The sequence below is a fragment of the Marmota monax genome, unplaced genomic scaffold, assembly GCF_021218885.2.
Source record: "Marmota monax isolate L192 unplaced genomic scaffold, Marmota_monax_Labrador192_F-V1.1 WCK01_AAM20220418_F8-fsc00055, whole genome shotgun sequence".
In the NCBI taxonomy this organism is placed as follows: Eukaryota; Metazoa; Chordata; class Mammalia; order Rodentia; family Sciuridae; genus Marmota; species Marmota monax.
In genome coordinates, this window is record NW_026695205.1 from 5,967,312 (window position 1) to 5,993,658 (window position 26,347).

General features: G+C 42.1%; 1 long non-coding RNA gene across 1 annotated transcript; it reads right to left on the reverse strand.

Moving 5' to 3' along the window:
* Nucleotides 1-9,011: 9,011 nt before the first annotated feature.
* Nucleotides 9,012-14,363, reverse strand: LOC131423646 (uncharacterized). The gene is made up of 2 exons (XR_009225481.1): nucleotides 11,197-14,363; nucleotides 9,012-9,823 (listed from the first exon to the last, which is right to left on the reverse strand). It is a non-coding gene; the product is annotated as an uncharacterized LOC131423646 (long non-coding RNA).
* Between the last annotated feature and the right edge of the window lie 11,984 nt (nucleotides 14,364-26,347).

Here is a 26,347-nt window from a genome sequence, read left to right on the forward strand (position 1 = left end):
TAATGCCATTGTTAAGTCAGGCAACACAGCAGCACTATAAACAGCACTCTTCAGGACTCTAAATATTTGAAGAAATAATTGAAAATTGAAATAAGGTTTTATACTGAAACAGCAGTAGAATCTTCAAATAAACTATTTGGTCTTTTCTCTCCTCTAAAATTATAGCATGATGGTTATGATGACAATGACTAACTTTCAAGGACCTTATACAATGCCAGGCACTGTGTTAGGTGACTAGAGTATAGTCTTATTTAACAACTACTTCAAGGGGTCTGGAACTCCACATCTCTCCTCAAGAGATTTAACATGACTTGCTGGAACTTTTACAAATATCAAGAACTCCATGTAGCAGTGATTCAGAAAAGAAATGAAAATTTTGCCACTGACTTGTCTGGTAAAATTTATCGCATTTGCTTTCTTAGGACTCCTAACAGTTAGAAGTCAAGGTGTCTTTGGAGACCTAGCCTGTCTGGTGGACTAGAATGAGCTATGTACTTAAGGCCAGACCTTTGGGTTCCACCATCAAATTTTTCACATACCTTACCACCCTTGACCTTAGAACTATGATTTTTCATCCTAATTCTTTAAGTTCTAAATCAATGTAATGGGGAATATGTCCATGTAATCTCTAATATTTCTCCTAAGTCCCATGCTCTATGAGAGAAACAGCCATACTTAGGGGACAAGCTTACCACCACCACCAACATCACAATCCACGAATAATGGCACCATAGAGTGGCCAGAAACCAAAATATGGTACTAAATGACCTGCACTCGGATCTTGGTTCCACCATCACTAGCTGAATGACTTTAGGAGAGATACTAAATCACTCCATGTATCAGTTTGTTCATCTGTAAAATAGGAATGAGGAAAATAATATTCACTTCATTCATATATGAACATGCATTTTGAAATGCTTGGAATCTAGTAAGCACTAATTTTGTCTTAATTATTCTTAATATGTTTTTAGGTAAGTCATGGCACTAGGGAAAACACAAAGCCATTGAGGTCTCAGTCCTCATCTTTCTGTGTCTATAAAAGTATAAAGAGCATGGTAATGGGTAACGAAAAAGAAAAGTATTTTGAATTTCTCTGGGTGATAACAAGGAACTATGTAGGAACTATGGTTACTACTCTGATTCTTAAGTTGCATAGTGGATAATGACTGTTATTTTTACCACAATGCATAATGTACACATACATAGTATGTATTACTTTGCATGAATCAAGTATTTCATTAAAACAGTTAACAGAATTTGTGAAATCCAATTTAGGAATCATAAAAAAATTCATATGCAATGTGAATGGATTTTCAAGATTAAAGATCATGGGTTGAGCATCCTAACTACCCTAAGAGCAGAGTGACATTCAAAGAGCTGAATTCAATGCAGGGCAGGTAATCAGCCTAGAAGGTGAGGTGAAGTGGGATGAGCCTGAGAGAAGCAGTGGCAAGGCGGGCGAAGTTTGCCTTTGGGGTCAATAGGATTCTTTTCCCTTTTCCTTCCCTCTCCTGTTTTCCTCCTGGTCTCACTTCTTTCCTTATCAATCCACACTTTTGGGGCCCCATCATCTGTGGCCTAGATTTTTTAGCTTCCTCCTAACAGGTCCCTTTGTCACCAATCATATCCCCTCCAATTCTCTCTCTATCCCCAATCCAACAGGTGATTTTGAAAATACAAATACGACCGTGTCCTTGCTGAGCTTGATACATGCAGATGTCTTTCTGCTGATCTCTTGACAGAGTTAACATGGTGTGGAGATACTATCCAAAGTTTACAGAAAAGATGATAAAAGGGAAGCTGATTCAGGGAAACTGCAACCTGCTACTCTTTTTCTGTTCTTTGAACTCCAAGTAGAATGGTGGCTGCTATGGCCATCTTAAGTGGCATTAGGGAAAGAATACTGTACTAACAACAGAACTAAAAGCTAGAATTTGTTGGGAGTTCTTGCCTGCATCATGGAGGTAGTTTGGACTGCCTCCTCCTGGAACTATTTTACATAAGAGAAAAACAACTTTATCTTCCCTACATCATTGTTGTGGTGATCTCGATTTCCCACAGTCATGCCGACTTCCACACTATACCCATGGCTTAATGGCCTGGGTTCTGCCTATCTCTTTGCCCCCAACTCCTACACATTTTGCCCTCAACCCTCAAAGACCCACATCTCAAGCTGCATAAATGGTTTTCAGTTCCTCAAACTTCTTAGTCTGTTCTCTCTGCTTGAAATAGTCTTCTCTTTCTAAATGCTTACTCTTCTTTCTAGTTTTGCTTGTCACTTCTTCCAGGAAGGCTTCCTTTTCACTCCAAGTCTGGACAGCTCTGTTCTGTGTATTCCCAGAAAACATTTTGCATCTCTTATATTATCTGGTATTGACTGTAATTTCTAAATCACTGTCTGTTTCCTTCATTAGGTCATAGGTCCAAAGGGAGTGTGTCGTGTGTAAAGTCTCATCCATGATGCTTAGCAGGAACTCTGGTACTTGGAGCTAATCGGTATGCATGTGGTGACTGGAGAATGAGGGAATAAGTGAAGGGATGGATACATTCTCACCAAAGTGCAAATGACGGGTTTATTTTATAACAGGACTGTTTTCCTGTCAAAAGAGGTCAGAGCACTGCTCCGGTGAAAGAGATTCAGGTCTCCTGATGTCACACAGGCCTCCTGTTCCACAGAGGTGAGTGAGGGTGGCAGATTTCCACTCCTGTCTATGGCTTACCTTTGCCAACATGCACTTCTCATCCTCTCTCCTCCTCCTCACCCCTCCCACATGCCACGGCTTAGAGGGAGATTCATTTACAGACGAGTACTTCTCCAGGAAAACATCAAATCAAACAAATTTCAAGGAGTTCGAGGGGCTCTCTTGAGGTTGATAATGGGTTGGAGGAGGGTGCTGCCATGTGCCAGATGCCACACTGGTACCGTTCGTTGGCCCAGCATAAGCCTGACCACCCCCCTCCCCAGCTTGTATCATTGCTCACAATTTCATAATCCTTTTTACCTTTCTGAAGAAATAATAATTTGCCTAAAGTGATCTTGTCTGGGGTTTGTGTCTAGCAGAGGCTGAAACCTGGTTGAAAATGTTTGTGGCCCACAGTGAATTACACTACTTCTGATTTACTTGGATAATTTTGTGACTTTAAGAAAACTAACAAAAAAATTGTTGAAGCAGAGGACCTACATGAGATTTTCATTAGGTTTTTTTTTTTTTTTTTTTTGTAAAAAATTGGCAGCATTTTTTATTAGGGGAATAAAAAAAGTTTGCAACTTATAAGGATGTTACTTATATTTTGTAAAACATAATATTCAAACCCTGGAACATAAAAATAATTTATGAACAAAAATTCAAAATAATTTCAAAATTTTAAAGCCTCTCTAGTTTCAAGCCTCTGATTGTAAGAGCTCATTACTATTTAAAAAATAGATGTTTTAACCTTATACACCCATAGGCACACACACACACACACACACAATTATGTAATAGTCCTCCTTTATCCACTGCTTTAGTTTCTATCAATTCAATTACCCATGGTCAACTGTGGCCTCAAAATATTAAATGGAAAATTAAAGAAATAACCAAATTATAAGTTTTAAATTATGCACCATTCTCAGTAGTATGATGAAATTTCACACTAACCCCCTCAGTTCTGTGACAGTCAAGCCAAAGTGACTCCATTTTGTTTTGTGACTCCATTCTGTAAAACAACCATGCCAAGTAGAAGGGTCATGACCGGGGCCAGATGTTCTTTTCCTTTTGCTATAGAAACCTTTAAGAACACGGAACTACCTAATGAGGCATTGTTTCTGTAACTAGGGTAACGGGGCTCTGTTTCTGTAACTGGGGTGACTGGGCTGATTGTGATGGGCTAAGTGTCCCTCCGCCTGACTGCACTCTCCTGCTTCTGTAACCTGGCTTGCTTGCATTGGCTGACCCCCAAACAGTTTTCAGGCTTATAAGGAGTGCCCTTGCAATTGTTTGGGGCTGATCAGGGGAACAGATTTATGTTCTGGTCAGCCGCCACTGGTGTGCTTCAATAAAGGCTTGATTTATTATTGTCTGGAAGACAATTTATGAAACCCCGGGGCAGTGCTTTAACTGTAACACTTCAACTTGGCCATGAATCATCTCTCTGTCTATAATGTCTGCACCCATACACCATACATCACTTCTCCGTTACTCACTAAAGCTGTCTGGCTTATCAGATTGACTGTGGCAGCCTTCAGTGCTGTGCTGAAGGAAACCTCAGGTAGTAGCCTGACAGTATGTCATAGTAGCTGTCATTCGCCCCACTTCATCTCATCATGTAGGCATGGCATCCATGAGTGCAGGGCAATAAGAGGTTTTGAGAGATAGGGTTCACATTTCCATAACTTTTATTGAAGTGTGTTGTTATAATTGTTCTATTTTATCATTAGCTCTTGTTGTTATTGCTCACTGTGCCAATTCATAAATTAAACTGTATCATAGCTATGCACATATAGGAAAAAGCATTGTATATTTAGGGTCTGATGTTGTGGAAGGTTTTAAGAATCCCTTACGGGTCTTGGAATGTATTCTCCATAGATAAAGGGGGACTAGTGTACTCACTCTGTACATGTATACGTACATATAGTGTGTGTGTGTGTGTGTGTATATACATACACACACACACACACACACGCACACACAAATATATTCAATTTTATTTTTCTAGATGACCATTGGTTTGGTTTATATAAAGATAAATTGTGACATTGGCTAAGGAGGTAGAAGCAGATGTGTTGGGAAACATTTTTAATATGCATACCTTCTGAATTTTTAAGCAAGCACGACACAACTAAAGGTTGACATATAAATCTCAGAAATGCAGTTTCCCTGGTCCATAGTCTCAAAATTCCTTTTTGAATTTCACAATTCCATCTGAATACCTTAAAAGAAGAAAATTTAGGAAATATTTCTTTAATTGGAATCTCCCCTGCATCTTTTTAAAAAAACCTATAACTGACAAAAATTGTGTACATTTAAGCTGTACAACATGATATTTTTATATAGCTATACTATAAATGATTGTTATAAATTATTATAACAATTATAATAATTAACATATCTATTACATTGCACAGTTATCTTGCATTAATTATTGTGATTTGGCCAAGGAATGAAATGCCCACCCTCAAAAGTTGACCAAATAAAGTAGCCAAGCTTTAAGTGTTTGAAGAATCAGTTATTTCCCTTATTTTTATATTCTTTTACTAATGAAATATTTCTTAAATTTTCTTTTTTTAAAGGTATTAGATGGAAGTTTGAAATTCTAAACAGGAATTTTGATACTATGAACCAAGCTGCATTTTTGAGATTTATGTATCACCCTTTACTTGTGTTGTGCTTGAATAAAAATTCAGAAGATATGCATATTAAAAAAATTTCCTAATAGTATTACTTCTACCTCTCTAGTCAATGTCATAATAAATTGAAGTACAAGTAAAATTTATGGTGTATCTTGGATTCTTTTAGGAGCTGTAGCAAATTTGGTCAAAGTCAGCCAAATTTTTAAAAAGTAGACACTCTTGAAATGCCAATTGTAAAGATGCTTTACTTTTTTCAAAATCAGAAATAACTAGCATATTTTAGACCTACATCCACGGATGGAAATTTAGTCATCAAAAAAGATGATGATGAGCAATGGAGGCAAGGCAAGTAGGGAAAGAATAGGTCTCAGTGTGGCAGAGACTGTCACCATCGCCTTTCCTGTCTAAATCACAGTCAATCCATCTCCTCTGTTTTGCCTGATGTAGATTCAGAAGTCGTGTTGACAGTGTTCCAGGTAGATGCTAAATTCAATTGTCATTGATAAGATAAAGACTTCTTTTGTTAATTCAGTATTAAATATGGAAGTGTTGGGAGTATTTAAAAACCAATGAGAATCTAATCATGGAAATGGGCTTAAGCTATTGTAATTTCCAAATAACATGATTAAGGGACTGAGTTAGAAGGTGGATCCTCTAAGTATAGAATTGTTTCAGGGATGAATTTGAAGAGGGCTTGGACTCTGTGCTGGAAAGCTGAGCATCCTGTGTTTCCCTGCATGGAATGAAGCTCACAGATATCACATCTGTCATTTACGGCTGTGTGATTTTGCACAAGTCACTATAGATCTGTGAACTTCTCTATCCTTATTTGTAAAATTCCATGATAAAGTTGTGTGGGAATTAAATAAGATAATCAAAATAGTTTTGCAAATTATAAAGTGTTATGGAAATAAGATCAAGAGAAAATTGATTTGTAACAAACACTGAGATAGCTACTTCAAAAGTGGAATGAAATTTCAAGATATATTGGAAGGATAAAAAGCATACTAAAGCCAATTTATAGCAGAATCAATCCTCCAAAATTATAAACCTAATCATAAGTAGGAGAAAATAACAGTGAAGGCAGGAGTGGTTGGGGACCTCTAAGCCTAGATAATCCCAAGGGGAGCTGGGGCTTCATCAGGGTGCTCAGTGGAGTCCCCATGCTTGGAGGAATTAGGCTCTTGTGCTGAGCAGTGGGCAGTGGTGATGGTGTGAGTGGGCAGTGGTGGTGGTGTGAGTGGGCAGTGGAAGCAGAGGCAAGGCTGAGGTCCAGGTGCCTGCTTTGATCCTCACCCTCCAAGAGCAGTGGCAGGTGAGGGAAACCAGACAGACAGGCCCAAACCAGTCCCTCAATACAGAGATGAGCAAACACTTAAGGGAAACCCACTCCTAACAAAGAGGCACTGCAGCCAACAAACAGAACTCTTTGCTCTGGTTAGAAAACAGTTAGAAGGAACTTATTTGTGGAAGAAAGAACAGAGCTCAGAGAAGGATGGCATCTGATGCTAATCCAGACCTGGGTGAGGGCTGCACCATAAGCCGCACACCTTTCTTCTGATGTGTCCTCAGTACTTACCTTTGGTGTTATGGAATATTTTGTCCGAGAGTTGTGAAATAGTTTGGTGTCCAGGGGTCCTTGTGAAACTGACACTGGAGTGGGCAGAGATGCTGCCATGTGGGGGTGGCAGGTAAGCACTGAGCTCCTATATTCTGTGGGCAGCTCCTGAGAAAGCACTAGGCAGAGGTGGTGCCTGCTGAGAAGGTAGCAAAACTTAGATCACCTGACTTTGGATTGTTTTTTAGAAGCCAACTTCCAAATGTGACAAGTGCACACGTTTATCTGAACACTTATCAAGTGTGAAGCGTGGAAGTGTGCGTATGAAAGTCTGTGGGAAAGAGTTCCAGACGTACTTCTACTTATACTACTTCAGTTGCTTCCACAAATCACATAACAGTTAAATAACCACAGTGAATGATAGTGTAATGCAGATGTATGGAGCAGACATGGGGTGCTACAGTATTCGAAAAAGGAGGAGTCGTGAATTGAGAATTTTCCCTGAGAAATTTTCCTGGATGTGATGAACAATATTGACTTTTAAGATTTCCGATTGAATAGCAGAAAAAGTGAGAACATTGAAGCTGGACCCATGCCTTGCAGACTCCACGGATTCTGAAGAGGTGTATGGTTCCTGTGATTAAGGAGAGCTACTGAACTCCAAATCTCCCTATCAGACTTTGGAAACAAAGCAAGAAAGAACCCAAAGTGCAATGGACAGGGAAAGAAACCAATGAGAGCGCCACTCTAAGAGCTTGCCTAGCGGGATCAAGGACCTCTGCCCTTTGTGGCTATCTAACAGCTTTCAAATAGTCTCTGAATTTGATTGTTCCTCTGTTAGGATTCCTACTTGCTACTGGGCTTGGGGTGAGCTGCTTTGTTCCCCCTGTGCTCCCGCCATGATGTGCCATGGGGCCACTGACTGCCAGCTGAAACCTCCAAGACTGTACACCAGAGTAGACCTTTTCTCAGTTGATGATCTCAGGTATCTGTTATAGTAACAGAAAGCTGACTAAAATACTGCCTTTATTAGGTAGAATGTTGCTGGTATGTAACGTAGATTCCACTAATCAGTCCCACACACACACAACTTTGGAATGAGTTATGTGAGGAAACAGTCTGAGTGCAGGTCTCAGTGGCTTGGTTCTGGGATGGATGGAAGAATTACAGTTATGTGGTGAGATTCTTTTTGCAAACTCAGCCATAAGCTTATTTCTCTTGCCCTCGGAGCCAACTAATATCCAGTAAATAATTCCTTGTCTGCTTAAACTAGCCAGAGTGAGTCCTCCTTTTGCAGCTAAGAGGCCTAGCTGACCTTCTATGGCCTAGGTAACCTTTGTAGGCCTTGGCTTTACACTTGCCTTTCATCCCTCCCTGATTATCAGGTGGGTCACATGAAGTCTAAGCAGTACAGGGATCATGTGTAACTCACAATAGAAGCCAAGTAGGGGCCCATGGCCACTCTCTATCTGTCACTGTTTGTTCAGAAGAGATTTCCCTTCCCTGCTCCCAATGAACTCTAGTGGATTCCAGGCTTTTTTCTTATGGAGGTATGGCCATTTTAAGTATTAAACAATCTGTTAATTACTATCACACAGATTTCAATGTGGGACTTAGTGGCATTGTGGCACATTCTCTCTAACTCTTGAAAGCTGTGACGGGGAAGGGGATGAAATTGGTTGCTTCTCTGTCTCCTCATCTCCTCTTCTTCTCCCCGGGAATTGTTGGACAGGGAGTGAAAAATGAATTTTAAAAAACTCTATTAATTGAACTGACCAAAAAAAAAATCAGTTTAAACGCGGTGTACGTTCAAAGCAGAGACTTTCATGAAGGCCTCTTGGACTTCATTCAGTTTCCTTGTCCTGAGCAGACACTTCTGTCATCTAGATGGTCACGTATACCTTTCTGGAAATCCAGCCTTCATCTAGGTTTTGCTGTTGATGTGTGGCTGGCTCTTGCAGTCATATCAGACAAGCACCCAAAGTGACCCTACTCTGGTCTTTCCTGCACATGGTCTCATTCCCATCCCTTCTCCTGACCAACTCCAGCAGTATTTCCTATCAATACACCAGCCTTGCCCGGTTTCTGCCACCTCTGTTTGAATCAAGACAAGATTCTCATCAGAATTTGAACTCTTATCTTTCAACTGCAGTGGTCCATATTAAGATCTTAAATGTTAGCCCCTGGAAGCCAACACTTCTCCTGTGATGAGATTAGACACTGAATAATGTTGATACGGAAATAAAGGACAGGGGTATGTTTTGTTTAAAATAAAATGTTCTGAAAATTCAACAAACTGAACTTAGCACACCTATATGCAACACGCAGTGAGCATGTGTCAGAGAAATGGTGACAAATCACTGCTGGAATGATCTTGTTAGAAGAGTAGATTCTTAAAGAGTGTGTAATGATATTATTAAGAGAAAATAAATCACATTAATTCGATGGAAAATGTCTGGATGAATGATACTGACAGGAAAATATGGGAAATTTTGAAACTGAGAGAAAAGACTATGCCAGGAATTTGGCTTACTGAGGAGGTGGTTTCCTTTATATTTGTTGCACGGCAGTTGCTGATTGGGAGATTGTGTCCTGAGGGTACGCCTCGAGTGATATCTGGAAGTCTCAGTGCTGACTTCAAATGCCGCATCAAGTTTGGCTTGGTTTCTGGTGTCTACAGGAGTTTTGTGCACAGCAGCGAATACTGACAAGACTTTTGCTTCTCTGAATTATCTCAGGAAACACAAAAGCTAAACACTAGGAGTTCTTTAATGGATGAAGTTATTATCCATTGATCAGAGTCTCAGAATCCTGAAACTGGAAAGCAGGAGATTTAAAAGTTGTATCAACCCTTGTTAGATCACAATCTTCATTATTAACTTCTGCTGGAGAGTGGATTTGGAGGGAGAGGCCAGAAGCAAGAAAAGTAAGAAGTCCTGTGAAGAAATAATGCTAAGTTGAATTTACATACCTCTTTAAACTAATTAAAGACACATTTTATTTCATCTTCTATATACAACATGCCTGAAAGATAGGTAAAGAATAGAATTACTTTTGTTTTTCTTAATTTACTTATGAGTCAACAGTAAAGCTTTTAAAGTTCATGCCTCCTAAGTCCACAACATCTGGCAGAGACCTTAAAATAAATACCATGCAAATTAACAAGATTATATATGTAAATCTCCTCCTCCTATAGTCATTATCTCGGTGCCAAAGTTTAAAAGTGAAGCTCAACAAATAGAGTGAAGAGAGTGATTTTATATTGCTAAAAGGCCCAACTAGCACTGAAGACAAATATATTGTACTTTTAGGCACAGATTAACATATAAACAAAATGTAGAAGAGAAAAGTTATCAGAAATTCAGAATATGCTGATAATAGTTTATAGACAGACACTGACATTACAAGCAATCTATGACACAAAGCTTTAAAAAATTCTGAGTCTTGGTTTTCTTATCTATAAAACTGGCTTGATATTTGCTATCAAATTTATTAGGATTGATAGGGCTGCTTTCAAATGTCAGGCACCAAAGACAACAGCTGTTATGAGTTTATGCCCAACATACAGTAGTAGCTTTAAAAACATAGAAATTGTAGTAGCACATAGGAGTAGCTACCTTAAAAGCAGATAATTCACTTTCTTTTAGAGAGTTGTAAAATATACACAAAAACTAGACACAAAATATAAATAAAAGAATAAATTCTCCAGATTATGTTCCCTATTCATAGTGCAATACATTTTTTATTAGAACTGGTGTTGGCCAGGCACTGGATCACCGAGTCCAGTTGCTGCCACTACCTTGAAACACCACATCTCTATTTTATTTTTCTTACTGTTATTGAAAAGTAATAACAAAAACAAATACGTAACAACAAAAGTTTATAGAAAAGGTTAAAAACTACAATGTAGTGCTTGCCTTGTGTATACACGGCCCTAGGTTCAATCCCCAGCACCATAAACAAAACAAAAAAAAAAAACTACAATGCAACCATTAAAATAACACCTAAGTCTATTAGTTAACAACAGACTTTGTTGTTAACAACAAACAAAAATTAGAGCTCATAATACAGTAGCTTTGGGAATGAAGTCAGAGATTCTCAGAGGTCAATTCATAGTTTTCAATGTTTTACTATTAAAAATAATAAGAAGATAAAATCTTTAACTTCTTTAAGGAAGAAAAACAAACCCATTAAAAGTCTTAAGGGTATTATCAGAAATGAAGCAAAGCAAAAGCCTCTAAAATAAATGGTTAAGCAAAATAATATAAAGGTAGAATCAACAAACCCAAGAACCCATAATTGCACTTACAAGATTCTGGAGTCTCTTCAAGCAAAAAGTTGAATTAAAAGGAGGAAAAACAATGTCTGGGTGACTGATTGTTAGCAAGAGCTCCCTGGACAAAGATGAGGAGGCCTCCTGGGAGGTGAGCGGCAGGAGACTCCACAGCCGCTCCTTGTCACAGAGCTTCCTGACTTCTTGCAGATGTGGCTGCCTTTCCCAGGAAGGCACCCAGAGCAGAAAGTTCCCTGTGAGACAGGGACAGAGAAGAGGGGGGCTGCTGCGCCCTGGAGTGAGCCAGTGCCTCCAGGAGAGACGACCTACTGGGGCTTTTCCACTTCTTCTCTGGCAGCCGTGAAAGTCTGGCTCACAGGACACCCACAGCCTCCTTCTGGGGGGAGAGAGGAGAGGTGCTGAGCACGGGGCACAGGAGAGGCTTCACACCAGCTGCTGTCAGAGGCTGTCATTGCTGCAAGGTGCAGGACTCCCTGCGTCATGCTTCATAAGTTAGGAAGCCCCGTGAGATGAGGGACTAGACAGGGTTGCCAAGTCCAGCAGGAGTTTCACATGCTGGTGTTGGCCAGGCACTGGATCGCCGAGTCCAGTTGCTGCCACTACCTTGAAACACCACATCTCAGGATCACATCACGTCCTTACTGCCCAGATGAAACTGTGACAGGAAGATGGCCTCATCTCACAGCTGGCCTCCGTGTGTCATGAGAGAGCCCTGGAAGGGCCTATGTCACATCCAGGTCGGGCAAGGAGAAACCGTCTGGGGAGTGGAGTCCATAGCATTAAGATTAGCAACATGAAAAAAATATATATAAATAAAAAATATAGAAGGGGCTAGAAATAGCTGCCAAGTGCTTATGGCCACATTCAATTCAGTGTGCTAGACATAGAGATTTCCTTTTATTTACTGTGGGCTTCCTGAATCCTAGAGTAGTTGTCCTTTATGGATCTCAGCCATTATCCACTCAAATGGTGCCTGTCTGAGTTCTCTCTTTCTCTTAGCTTTTGGTCTCTGAAAATTCATCATTCCTAATTTCTCAGTGACTTTCTAAAAAGAGCTTTTGGTGGGGCTGGAGTTGTGGCTCAGTAGTAGAGCGCTTGCCTGGCATGTGTGAGGCCCTGGGTTCAATCCTCAGTGCTTCATATAAATAAATAAATAAATAAAATAAAAGCTCTATTGACAACTAAAAAATATTTTTTTTTTTAAAAAAAGAGCTTTTGGGGGGACATGTCATCCAAATATTATTTTTTATACCCTTTCAACTGGACTCTACCAAGTGATATAAGAAGCCTGCCTGGCTCAGCAAGCACACAGATGATTCAGAGTCCTCTTCCCAGGGGTGCTAGGTGTGAGCCATTGGTAAGAAACAGCAAGCAAAGTCTGAGAAGGAAGCAGTGAGCACACTAACTTGCAGCAGTTACACAGCCAACAAATGATTTTAGTCCTCAGGTGGCCAATCTGGAAAGAGGTGCACAAGCAGTTTCCAACAAGAGTCTTTTAAATCCAGATACCCCCGTAGCAGTTCCCACATGTGCAATTGAAAACAGTTTTCCTCACTCTAGGAAGGAAGCTAGTCCGACCCAAATCCCTCACACACAACCTCTCACATACAGCCAGGAGTACACATGGCAGTAAAGGGTCTCTTGGGAGCAGAATCCACCTGGAAAGAAATACAGGTTGTTACATATTCATTTTCCTTCTGCAAACTGTCCCTTGGATGCCAATGTAGGCTAGCTATGTTTGGAAGGCAAGAAAGAATCTCAGGAATTAAATTAGAACACTGATGGCAGAAAAGGGTCTTCTTGGGAGCAGAACCTCTTTCCCCCTGGGGATTAGGAATAAGTGTATCCTACTAGGTTCTGCCCATCTGATGAAAAAGCAGCAGGACACGTGACTCGTGGCCCCAAACTGAGATTGGGACCCACGTCCTTGCTGCTCTGAGCTTTAATCTTCTGTGAAGCATAGACATGCCCAAGGGAAACACATTCAAGTTTACCAGCTGATGCAAGTTCCTGCTCCAATTTGTTGCTTTCAGTTATTATGTGCTTATTAAAATACATCTGATTCTGCCAATATCCTGCTTAAAATTCTTCAATGAATCCTTTGTGCCATATAAGAGCACTGGGGATTGTAAACACTGGCTACTTCCCCACTCCATTATTCAAAATATTTTGGTTTTCCCTGGTCATAGCTTGAGTCTCACACTGAATCAATGAGTTTTCTGTCCAAGGACTTCTGGGCGTGAGGAGACATGAACACATCAGTCAGTCAGTCCATCTCTGAGGGTAGAAGCTGTAAGAGGTCAAACTCAAGAACTGCTGGGGACCATGGTTTATCCAAATACGGAGAGAACTGCTCAGCAATGGGAGAGGATGACTGCTCATATGCACAAACAAAACAGGCTGAAGGAGAGTCCTGGCAGCCTTACGCCTCCATTTCAGCTGGCTTTCATCATATTGTTGACCTGGCTATCTCTGCATCCTTGGAAGATGAATGTGAAACGTTACACAGAAATTAGGAAATGACATGCCACAGAGAGCACTGTAGGAGCACACCCTTCAGGGTGGTCTGTCCTCACAGCTGACCAGAGGCTGAAGATCTCCATTTACTTCCAGGTTGTTCCTGACTCATGAAAAAAACCTGAAAACAGTCTTTAAGTTCTTCTTCTTTTTTTTTTTTTTTTTTTAACTTTTTCAAGCTAAATCTTTCCAGCAGTATGAGATGATCCCGAGCTTCTTGAAAATATCTGATAATTTGATTTTGAAAAACGTAATACATTTGGAACATTCAGTGGAAAGAAATACAGGTTGCTACATATTCATTTTCCTTCTGCAGACTGTCTCTTGGGTGCCAATGTAGGCTAGCTATGTTTGGAATGCAGGAAAGAATCTCAGGAATTACGTTAGAACACTGATTTTCTGTAAAGCATTCCGTTTAGGCTTCAAGATTGAGCAAGCTTGTGCTGTTTGAAGTTGGTGAGTGGAAACTTACACTAAGAAATTTCCCTTTCATTGTTAGCACAAGTCAATACCTGGGAAGCCGCCTGGGAAAAGGCGCAGCGGGTGTGCCTCTGAGGAGTGCTTCCTTTTCACTCCTAAGAGCCTGGCGCAGCTCTCAGCTGTGTTAGGCAGTGGCTGAGGAATCCACAGGCCCCCAAACAGGGCCAGGAACCTATGGCTAGCACCGTTATCAGCCCATTCTGGTACTTGATTTTTCCAAAAAGAATCAGAACACAACTGCACAGGAGCAAGGTTTTCCCTTCGTAGGCTCCAGCACAAGTAAGAGTTCCCAGGCTGGCTCAAACAAGATGCAAGAAGCAAGAAGCACAACGTTTCGTTTCTTTTGTTCCTAAGGTGAGGAAGGTCCTGTCTCCTGATGTCACCTCATGCAGAGGGTGCTCTCCATCATGGGTCCTCAGGCAAAGCATGTCTCATTATCATCTTACGTCTTCTCCTTGGGTATGGTTTTTACTATGCCAAGAAAGCAAAGGTTATTGTAGGTTACTTTAGTGACTAATATGAGCTTGCATTTGTCCCCAACCCCCAACTCAGAAAAGCCCCTAAGGTCTTTTTTTTTTTAATTTTTAATTTTTTATTGTGGGTTGTTCAAAACATTACAAATTTCTTGACATATCATATTCCACACTTTGATTCAAGTGGGTTATGAACTCCCACCTTCACCCCATACACAGATTGCAGAATCACATCAGTTACACATCCATTGATTTACAAATTGCCATACTAGTGTCTGTTGTGCTCCGCTGCCTTTCCCATCCTCCCCCCTCCCCCCTCCCCACCTCTCCCCTCCCCTCCCATCCTCTCTCTCTACCCCCTCCACTGTATAACCCTGAGGGTCTCCTTCCATTACCATGCAATTTCCCTTCTCTCTCCCTTTCCCTCCCACCTCTCATCCCTGTTAAATGTTAATCTTCTTCTCCTGTTCTTCGTCCCTACTCTGTTCTTAGTTACTTTCCTTATATCAAAGAAGACATTTGGCATTTGTTTTTTAGGGATTGGCTAGCTTCACTTAGCATAATCTGCTCTAATGCCATCCATTTCCCTGTAAATTCTATGATTTTGTCATTTTTTAATGCAGAGTAATACTCCATTGTGTATAAATGCCACATTTTTTTTATCCATTCGTCTATTGAAGGGCATCTAGGTTGGTTCCACAGTCTTGCTATTGTGAACTGTGCTGCTATGAACATCGATGTAGCAGTGTCCCTGTAGCATGCTCTTTTTAGGTCTTTAGGGAATAGACCAAGAAGGGGAATAGCTGGGTCAAATGGTGGCTCCATTCCCAGCTTTCCAAGAAATCTCCATACTGCTTTCCAAATTGGCTGCACCAATTTGCAGTCCCACCAGCAATGAACAAGTGTACCCTTTTCCCCACATCCTCGCCAGCACTTGTTGTTGTTTGACTTCATAATGGCTGCCAATCTTACTGGAGTGAGATGGTATCTTAGGGTGGTTTTGATTTGCATTTCTCTGACTGCTAGAGATGGTGAGCATTTTTTCATGTACTTGTTGATTGACTGTATGTCCTCCTCTGAGAAGTGTCTGTTCAGGTCCTTGGCCCATTTGTTGATTGGGTTGTTTGTCCTCTTATTGTCTAATTTTTTGAGTTCTTTGTATACTCTGGATATTAGGGCTCTATCTGAAGTGTGAGGAGTAAAGATTTGTTCCCAGGGTGTAGGCTCCCTATTTACCTCTCTTATTGTTTCTTTTGCTGAGAAAAAACTTTTTAGTTTGAGTAAGTCCCATTTGTTGATTCTAGTTATTAACTTTTGTGCTGTGGGTGTCCTATTGAGGAATTTGGAGCCCGACCCCACCGAATGTAGATCGTAGCCAACTTTTTCTTCTATCAGACGGCGTGTCTCTGATTTGATATCAAGCTCCTTGATCCATTTTGAATTCACTTTTGTGCATGGCGAGAGAAAGGGATTCAGTTTCATTTTGTTGCATATGGATTTCCAGTTTTCCCAGCACCATTTGTTGAAGATGCTATCCTTCCTCCATTGCATGCTTTTAGCCCCTTTATCAAATATAAGATAGTTGTAGTTTTGTGGATTGGTTTCTGTGTCCTCTATTCTGTACCATTGGTCCACCCGCCTGTTTTGGTACCAGTACCATGCTGTTTTTGTTACTATTGCTCTGTAGTATAGTTTGAAGTCTGGTATCGCTATACCACCTGATTCACACTTCCTGCTTAGCATTGTTTTTGCTATTCTGGGTCTTTTATTTTTCCATATGAATTTCATGATTGCTTTCTCTATTTCTACAAGAAATGCCGTTGGGATTTTGATTGGCATTGCATTAAACCTATAGAGAACTTTTGGTAATATCGCCATTTTGATGATGTTAGTTCTGCCTATCCATGAACAGGGTATATTTTTCCATCCTCTAAGATCTTCTTCTATTTCTCTCTTTAGGGTTCTGTAGTTTTCATTGTATAAGTCTTTCACCTCTTTTGTTAGGTTGATTCCCAAGTATTTTATTTTTTTTGAAGATATTTTGAATGGAGTGGTTGTCCTCACTTCCATTTCAGAGGATTTGTCGCTGATATACAGGAATGCCTTTGATTTATGCGTGTTGATTTTATATCCTGCCACTTTGCTGAATTCATTTATTAGCTCTAATAGTTTCTTTGTAGAGCCTTTTGGGTCTGCTAGGTATAGAATCATATCATCTGCAAATGGTGATAATTTAAGTTCTTCTTTTCCTATTTTTATGCCTTTAATTTCTTTCGTCTGTCTAATTGCTCTGGCCAGTGTTTCGAGAACTATGTTGAAGAGAAGTGGAGAGAGAGGGCATCCCTGTCTTGTTCCAGATTTTAGAGGGAATGCCTTCAGTTTTTCTCCATTCAGAATGATGCTAGCCTGAGGCTTAGCATAGATTGCTTTTACAATATTGAGGTATGTTCCTGTTATCCCTAGTTTTTCTAGAGTTTTGAACATAAAGGGATGCTGTACTTTGTCGAATGCTTTTTCCGCATCTATCGAGATGATCATATGGTTCTTATTTTTAAGTCTATTGATGTGGTGAATAACATTTATTGATTTCCGTATATTGAACCAGCCTTGCATCCCAGGGATGAATCCTACTTGATCATGGTGTACAATCTTTTTGATATGTTTTTGTATCCGATTCGCTAGAATTTTATTGAGGATTTTTGCATCTAGGTTCATTAGAGATATTGGTCTGTAGTTTTCTTTCTTTGAATTTCTTTGTCTGGTTTAGGAATCAGGGTGATGTTGGCCTCATAGAATGAATTTGGAAGTTCTCCCTCCTTTTCTATTTCCTGAAGTAGCTTGAAAAGTATTGGTATTAGTTCTTCTTTACAGGTTTTGTAAAATTCTGCTGTATACCCATCCGGACCTGGGCTTTTCTTAGTTGGTAGTCTTTTTATGGTTTCTTCTATTTCCTCAATTGATATTGGTCTATTTAGGTTTTCTATATCCTCCTGACTCAATCTGGGCAGATCATATGACTTAAGAAATTTATCTATGCCTTCACTATCTTCTAATTTATTGGAGTATAAGGATTCAAAATAGTTTTTGATTATCTTCTGTATTTCTGAAGTGTCTGTTGTGATATTGCCTTTTTCATCCCGTATGCTAGTAATTTGAGTTCTCTCTCTTCTTCTCTTCGCTAGCATCGCTAAGGGTCTGTCGATTTTGTTTATTTTTTCAAAGAACCAACTTTTAGTTTTGTCAATTTTTTCAATTGTTTCTTTTGTTTCGATTTCATTAATTTCAGCTCTGATTTTAATTATTTCTTGCCTTCTACTTCTTTTGCTGTTGTTTTGCTCTTCTTTTTCAAGGATTTTGAGATGAAGTATGAGATCATTTATTTGTTGGTTTTTTCTTTTTTTAAGGAATGAACTCCAAGCAATGAATTTTCCTCTTAGAACTGCTTTCAATGTGTCCCATAGATTCCGATATGTTGTGTCTGTGTTTTCATTTATCTCTAAGAATTTTTTAATTTCCTCCTTGATGTCTTCTATAACCCATTGATCATTCAGTAACCTATTGTTCATTCTCCAAGTGATGTATGCTTTTTCCTTCCTTCTTTTATCGTTGATTTTCAGTTTCATTCCATTATGATCAGATAAGATGCATGGTATTATCTCTACTCCTTTATATTGTCTAAGAGTTGCCCTGTGACATAATATATGATCTATTTTTGAGAAGGATCCATGTGCTGCTGAGAAAAAAGTGTAACTGCTTGATGTTGGGTGGTATACTCTATATATGTCAATTAGGTCTAGGTTATTAATAGTGTTATTGAGTTCTATAGTTTCCTTATTCAACTTTTGTTTGGAAGATCTGTCCAGTGGCGAGAGAGGTGTGTTGAAGTCTCCCATGATAATGGTATGGTGGTCTATTAGACTCTTGAACTTGAGAAGAGTTTGACGAACATAGCTGCACCATTGTTTGGGGCATAAATATTTATGATTGTTATGTCTTGTTGGTGTATGGTTCCCTTAAGCAGTATGTAGTGTCCCTCTTTATCCCTTTTGATTAACTTTGGCTTGAAATCTACTTTATTTGATATGAGTATGGACACTCCTGCTTGTTTCCGAAGTCCATATGAGTGATATGATTTTTCCCAACCTTTCACCTTCAGCCTATGTATGTCTTTTCCTATCAAATGCGTCTCCTGTAGGCAGCATATTGTTGGGTCTTGTTTTGTGATCCATTCTACTAGCCTGTGTCTCTTAATTGGTGAGTTTAAGCCATTAACATTTAGGGTTATTATTGAGATATGGGTTGTTCTTCCAGCCATATTTGTTTATTTCTGTTACTAAACATGGTTTGTTTTCCTCTTTGATTATTTTCCCCCCCTTTACTGTCCTACCTCCCACTGTTGGTTTTCATTGTTATTTTCCATTACCTCTTCCTGTAGTGCTTTGGCGAGGATGTTTTGAAGAGATGGTTTTCTAGCTGCGAATTCTTTAAACTTTTGTTTATCGTGGAAGGTTTTAATTTCATCTTCCATCCTGAAGCTTAATTTTGCTGGATACACAATTCTTGGTTGGAACCCATTTTCTTTCAGTGTTTGAAATATGTTATTCCAGGATCTTCTAGCTTTCAGAGTCTGTGTTGAAAGATCAGCTGTTATCCTGATTGGCTTACCCCTAAATGTAATCTGCTTCCTTTCTCTTGTAGCTTTTAAAATTCTCTCCTTATTCTGTATGTTGGGCATCTTCATTATAATGTGTCTAGGTGTGGATCTCTTATGATTTTCACATTCGGCGTCCTGTAGGCTTCTAGGATTTGGGATTCTGTCTCATTCTTCAAGTCTGGGAAGTTTTCTCGTATTATTTCATTGAATAGACTGCTCATTCCTTTGGTTGGAGCTCTGTACCTTCCTGTATCCCAATGACTCTTAAGTTTGGTCTCTTAATGTTATCCCATATTTCTTGGATGTTCTGCTCATGGTTTCTTAACAGTCTTGCTGAGCTGTCTATGTTCTTTTCCAGTTGAAATACTTTGTCTTCATTGTCTGATGTTCTGTCTTCTAAGTGTTCTACTCTGCTGGTAGTATTCTCCATTGAGTTTTTAAGTTGGTTTATTGCTTCCTGCATTTCTAGGATTTGTGTTTGTTTGTTTTTTATAACCTCTATCTCCCTGTATAGTTGATCCTTTGCTTCCTGGATTTGTTTGCGTAATTCATTGTCGAAGTGATCTTTCATTGTCTGATTTTGCTGTTTAATGTCTTCCTTGATACTCCAGATCATCTGAAGCATGTATATCCTGAATTCTTTATCTGACATTCCATCTGCTGCAGCTGTTACCTCTTCTAAAGTTGCCTTGACCTGCATTGCTTGTGGTCCTTTCTTTCCTTGTCTTTTCATACTGCTTGCGTATCTTTCCTGCAGGTGCGGGCGGCGGCTCTGCTCTCTCCTTATTCCAATTGGGGTGTTGTGGCTACCATGCCGGCAGGTCACTGGGCCTGTTCTGGGTGCTGGCGGCGGCTCTGTTCTGCCGCTACTCCAATTGGGGTGACAAGTGTACCACGCCGGCAGGCCACTGGGCCTGATCCGCCGGTCGGTTGCAGGTTTGCCTACCCTGCAGGCGCGGGCGGCGGCTCTACTCTGCCCCTACTCCAAATGGGGTGATGTGTCTGTCGTACCGGCAGGCCACTGGGCCTGTCCCGCTGGTCGGTCGCAGATCTGCCCACCTTTCGGGCACAGGTGGAGGCTCTGCTCTGCCCCTACTCCAATTGGGGTGTCGTGACTACCCCGCCTGCAGGACGCTGGGCCTGTTCCTGGCACGGGCGGCGACTCTGCTCTGCCCCTACTCCAATTAGGGTGGTGTGTGTACCACGCCGGCAGTCTCCTGGGCCTGATCCGCCGGTCTGTTGCAGGTCTGCCTACCTTGGAGGCACGGGCGGCGGATCTGCCCTGCCCCTCCTACCACACCTGCGGACCCCTGGGCCTGATCTGCAGGTTGGTCACAGGTCTGCTCACCCTGCGGGCACGGGTGGCGGTTCCGCTCTGCCCCCACTCCAATTGGGGTCACGTGACCACCACACCGGCAGGGCCTGATCCGGGCGTGGGAGAAGGATCTGCTCTGCCCCTACTCAAGTTGGGGTGACGTGTGTACCACACTGGCAGGCCACTGGGCCTGACCCGCCAGGCTGTCACAGGTCTGTTTACCTTGCAAGCGCGAACGGCGGCTCTGCCCTGCCCCTCCTACCACGCCCATGTACCACTGGGTCGCGGGTCTGCCCACCTTGCGGGTGCGGGTGGCGGCTCTGCTCCGCCCCCTCTCCAATTGGGGTCACATGGTCACCACACTGGCGAGCCGCTGGGCCTGCTCCGGGCACTGGCGGCGGCCCGTCTCCTCCCCTCTGGCTCGACGACAAATTGAGGAGACTCGGGTGTCTGTGCCTCACCCCCCCTACCAGGAGACCAACTGTTTATGTTGCCGCTGGTATTGATGAAGTTCTCTCCTCCGCCGCTTTCTGATGACGTCAGATCTCTGCCATGTTGGTATCCTATGCGAATGGCAGCATTTCGTTCCCCTTGCCGGGCAACCAAAGCAACGGGTGAGTCCTGACCGGCCCTCAGCAGGACCCGGACCGAGAAGCAGTTTCCGCGGGCTCCTAGCTCCGGGCCAGGGAAGTTCCGGGAGCCGGAACTCGGCCGCTCCGTGCTCGGTGTAAGCTCCTATAAGTGTAGGCTCCAAGAAGCAGTCCCCGCGGGCTCAGTTCCGGGAGCCGGAATTCGGCCGCTTAGTGCTTGGTGTATGCTCCGATAGGAGCAGGGTCCAAGAAGCAGCCTCCGCAGGCTCCGCAGCCCTGGGCCAGGGCGGTTCCGGGACGGTTCCGGGAGCCGGAACTCGGCCGCCCCGCGCTCGGTGTTCGCTCCGATAAGATCAGGTTCTAAGAAGCACCCAGGCACTGAACCCTAGCAATCTGTCTGCAAGCCGCAGGCGAATTGCAGCCTGAAATTACCTGTTCTATGGCTGAATGAGCTGCGGTCAGTCGAAAACAGGGATGGTGACGTCAGCTTTCCAACATGGTGGCTGCTGGCCTCCTCTGTGGTCTGACCGGTGTGGAGAACCGAGATGGACTGCTTCCTTCCCCCGTCTCAAACCCAGAATTCAGCCCTGAGTACGGTGCTTGCACGGCTGGCAGAAACTGCAGCGCTGTATCCCTGTGTCGCTATCTCCTCGTTTCCCAGCGCGCGCTGCAGACTCTAGCCGCGGGGCGATTTGCTGAATAAGCAGTGTTACCCTCCGTGCGACAAACCTCTCGCGTTTGAGTCCCCGTAGCCGATCCTCGTGGGATGGAAATCCTTCCTCCAGGTTCCGGAGCACTCCACTATTGCTGGAAATTCCTAACAAGATATCCTTTTGCTGTCCTGACTTGTCATACTCCCACACAGTGAAGCAGCACACGGGGGCAATGCACTCCCCTCGCCGCCATCTTCCTTCTCCCCCTAAGGTCTTAAGTCAACAAATACCTGGGGAAGTCAAACTAGTATGGGTCCTTGTTCTTCAGGGTAAGAAGTAACTTGTCGGGCTGGGACTAGGGCTCAGTGATAGAGTGCTGGCATGTGTGAGGCGCTGGGTTTGATCCTCAGCACTACCTAGAAATAAATTTTAAAAAAGATATTGGGTCTACCTACAATTATTTATATATAAATATATAAATATACTTATATATAAATATACACACATATATATATATAAAATTAACTTGACAACTGTTGTTTTTAATTCCTCATTTCATGGTGTATTTGCTGAGCCTGCTGTTCCTACTAACCCTGTAAGATTATTCTGACTGCTCAGCCCCATGGAATGCAGATGAGAAAGATGCCACTGGTTCAGTGGCAAAAGAGAGAAGGGTGCAGAGGTAGAGGAGAGGAGCTGGGCACTGGAGATGTGTCATGGGATCTTAACAACCAAGGTCTCTAACTGGGGTGCCACCCACCTGTAGGTATACCAAGGATTAAGGCATAGGTGGCCCAGGGTAGTTTTAGGGAAATCAAATTCCAGATCCATATTTCCATAAAGCCCCCCCCCAAAAAAAACACATCGGGTTGTCCTTTCCAACCTTTTCTTTTGAAAAGAAATCCTCCCAGTTCACTTGAAAAGTACTACAAGGAGAAGAAGGTGGAGAAGGTAAGGCATTGGGGGAGTGACAGCATTGGCTCAGCCTCCTTTAATTAGACCCTCTGGGACTCAGAAAATATCCCTAAGTATGGAGCCCTGGTGTGCTGAGTGCTTTGAACTAGAAGGTCTCCCCGACCTTCCACTCTCCTGGCTATGCTTTGCCTTCTCCATATAGTACAGGGAGAGGATTTCTCTGCACTTCCCTTATTTGCCTTCAGAGAGATGCTCTAAAAAGGAAGTCAATTGCTAAAAGCCCCTTCTCTGGGAATCTCACCCTCCAGGGAAGAGAAATCCACAGGGGAGGAGATACCATGCCCAGACAGAATTTGTCACAGTCTATCACCCATTCTCCTGAGGGACTCCTCCAAGACTTGTTACCTGTGACACACTTGACCTGCATAACAAGACAACCATTATCCACTATCAGTTTCTTCCTCTCACCCTTCCATTACTTCTTCTCCCCTCCCCCTGAAAGCCCCAAATGCTTGTTCTTTTCTATAGTGGAAGTGCTTAAAAACCTCAAATTGTTGCCCCTTCTTCGAGCCTCATATGGTACTTTGTGGGACTCCAGTGTTTATGAACATAATTGAAATGACTTTTCTCCTATCATTATATCTACTGGCGGGTTAATTCATAGACTCAATTATCAAAGCTTCAGAAGTTAGAGAGAAAGTTTTTTTTTCCTCCTGTGACACTGGTTAATGCTTTACTTGCATATTTTCTACCATTTCAAGGAGAACTATGCTGGAAATTATATCCTCTGCAACTATTTAAATTTATGATAAAAATTTTAGATTATAAATATGCAAAGCCCTGCAGGTAGTCCTTTCCTGCTTGGCCATGTGGTAACTGAATCTTCAAACAGAAACCATGCAATCTTAAAGGAAGGGATCATGTCATATAATCTTTAAGATTTTTCTCAAAATAGTAAAAGTTCTTTCACTGTCAGTTATGAATGTACAGAGAATTAATACTTAGTACACTGTAACTTAAAACACTGGGTACATTAATAATTTAAACTTTGAGAAATAGAAAGTTCAGCGAGAGCAGTACGGGAAGTTCTCGCCTTCTTCAAATGGTAACTTAAGAAACGGTAGTTTCTTGGTAAACTGTCATACTCCTTTGTACACTTGGGTCCACTTCCATTTGTACTTTGTACTCTCAACACTATACATTATCCCTCAGAGTTCTTTTCATGTGAAATTCTTTTGCCAACATCATTTCCTCTGGGATTCCCTTTTTTGTTACAACTGCTTTTCTCATTGCTGTCTGTGAATTTGCCTTTACTAAGTTCCTCTGGCTGGACTACCCATCTAATCCAGAAGTGCTTGGAAGATAACAGCAATAACACTTCCATGGCTAGTTATTTATTCTCCAGGTTTTCTCCAATTTTTAAAAGGGTATTAAAGTAAAATGTCTGGAGGCCACTGGTCTACAAGGAAAGCAAACTTGATAGACAACCGTGATGATGGACATTTCTTCAAGAGCTTTATCCATGCTTAGATTTGTGCTATGCCTATGGTATGGAGTACAGTAAAATCCAGGAACCCTTTCAAAGTTGTAAATCACCTTGTACAGACAAGGCAAACAGTGAATAATAAAAAGCACTGGGTCATTTCAGAGCAGAAGGGGACTGAAGATTCAGTTTGGGTTGGCCACAGGAATGCTTGACTTGTAAAGCTTTTGTTACAGTGTGGGCATCAAAGGTGGTCTCTCCAGAGGCAGAGGAGAGTTTTGTTTTTAGGTTCTAAGTTTCAGGCTCTTCACTTTATCTCCGAGAAGAATTTAAGAATACATCAGGTATGAGCATCAGAGGGAGAGATTTATTATAAAGGGAAGGCACACACTCTTAGAGAAGAGTGCAGGTAATCTCAAGAGTGAGACCTTCAAGGGATTGAGGCCAAACATTTATTAGGGTGAATAATTACTGGAATATGTATGACCTAAAGGAGTTGGGCTTCCCTTGGGTCTGGGAATATCAAGCAAGACTGTGTTTCCTTATTAGAGAGTCTGGTCTAGTGTATAGGCTTTAGCTTACATTAGTGTCTCTGGCAGTTGGTTTCATGGGTGATCAGGCCAGAGGGTCATCATCCAATCAAATGTCAGCCCCTATCCTCACAAAGTTAATAGTGTCTTTCTATCAAGGACTGGATCCTGTTTTACTACATTCCAGAAAATTTTCAGGGAACTGGAAATGCAAAGTAATTTATGGGATGTTTAGTATATCTTTATATCCTGACCCTCTGCTGTCCCTTAGGCTCATTTGCCTGCCTCACGAGGTGTTTATGAGTTGTTTGTTCTCTATTTTAGCAGCATATTTTCCCTCTAGACTCAGTATTCTCTTGATATCACTGAATTTCTATCTCAGCTTCATTTAAACCCTCTCATTTTATAACTAGGAAGGCAAGATTTGCTCTCACACGCTAGTCAGTGTTGAAGTCTGGGCAGAAGTCAGATCTCTGAGGGTGGTTTGGCACACTATTTTGTTTTAAAAAAATCTAGAGGTATGGGTTATGTTGGGAGTCGCCCCGGCTCCAAAGACTAACTTCCCCATCCCCCAAGAAGAGCCATCCAATGGTGAGCCCTGCTGGCTCACATGATCCTTACCCACCAATCAGAGCCCTGCTGGCTCACCTGATCCTTAGCCACCAATCAGACTAGCCCTCCTAGCTCACCTGATCCTACCCACCAATCAAAAAGCACCCTATGCCCACTGTCAAACCACCTCTGGCTCTATAAATATGCAGAGCTGTTCCTCAATAAATGGGCATTTGCTCCAACGATGAGCCTTGTTCATTCTTTCATTGGTGCTGAAACCAGGGAGGGGGAATGCCTCGCTGCTCGAGGGCCCCCTCTCTCAAGGCTTGCTGTCCTCGTCCACTCTTTTGAGGACTGCTGCTACTCACACAACACTGGCTCTTCAGTAGGTGAGTTCCCCTATCAGGTATCCAACTTCAGATGGGCTACGCAGGGGCTTTGACCACGATCGCCCGGCAAACCTCTGACGCCCAATCTGGAGGACAGAACGCACCCCACCACGACCTTCACGGTCACGGTGGACTCTCTGGAGCCCGGGTCATGAGTGGGAGGTACTGAGGGGTGGAAGAACAGGCACTCCTTTCTCTCTCTCTCTCAAAACCACCTTTGTCCCTCTCCTGACCTATGGGGGCCTCTTCTTCCCTCCCTGCAGACTCACTCTTATTAAATTCTGCACACACGATTGGCCTTACTATCAATTAGACAATCAAAGTCAATGGCCCCCAGGAGGATCCCTAGATCCCGCAATTCTCAGAGATCTGTTTAACTTCTGCGAGCGCTCGAAAAAGTGGAAGGAGATCCCCTATCCGGCAGATGAACCCCCTCCCTACCGACCTCCCCCATCAGCTCCGTCCACCCCTTCAGGTGCTCCCCCTGACTCGGCCAACACCTTTAGTTCCCCCCAAACTAGGTCCCACCCCTAGTCCCACAAACCATGGCCCCTTTAAGAGAGGTTGTTGGACCTGAGGGCATTATCCAAGTACGTGTCTTGTTCTCTATGAATG